The sequence below is a fragment of the Etheostoma spectabile genome, unplaced genomic scaffold, assembly GCF_008692095.1.
Source record: "Etheostoma spectabile isolate EspeVRDwgs_2016 unplaced genomic scaffold, UIUC_Espe_1.0 scaffold393, whole genome shotgun sequence".
Classification (NCBI taxonomy): domain Eukaryota; kingdom Metazoa; phylum Chordata; class Actinopteri; order Perciformes; family Percidae; genus Etheostoma; species Etheostoma spectabile.
In genome coordinates, this window is record NW_022605598.1 from 487,930 (window position 1) to 488,309 (window position 380).

Sequence of the window (380 nt, forward strand, 5' to 3'; positions counted from 1 at the left end):
GACCCAGGACTAGGTGGAGAGATTTCATTATGGTGTATTAGTGCAGTACTGTATGGCTGCTTACAGCTTACTCCAGAACCATTGTACCCCAAAATTACTTACAGAAGGCCCTTGAAGCAACTGATCTGTATACTACTTACATTGTACTTCTACTTCATTGGCAAACATTGTACTACTGCATTTACCTGACAGATAAATGTTACTTTGTTACTTTGTTACGTTGCAGATTCCGATCCTACACTCAAGATATCACAATTACAATGTGATGCATTATTATTCATTAAACTATCCTGCCAGATGTGAACTAACCACTGGCTCAGTGGTAGCCTGCCAATTGGAAGGTTGGTGGTTTGATCCCTTGCCCTGCAGTCCCATGTCGA

At 41.3% G+C, this 380-nt stretch overlaps 1 protein-coding gene across 1 annotated transcript in view; it reads left to right on the plus strand.

Moving 5' to 3' along the window:
- The window catches only part of clmpa (CXADR like membrane protein a), a 100,419-nt gene that overhangs the window by 30,197 nt on the left and 69,842 nt on the right, over positions 1-380 (plus strand). The window lies entirely within an intron of this gene.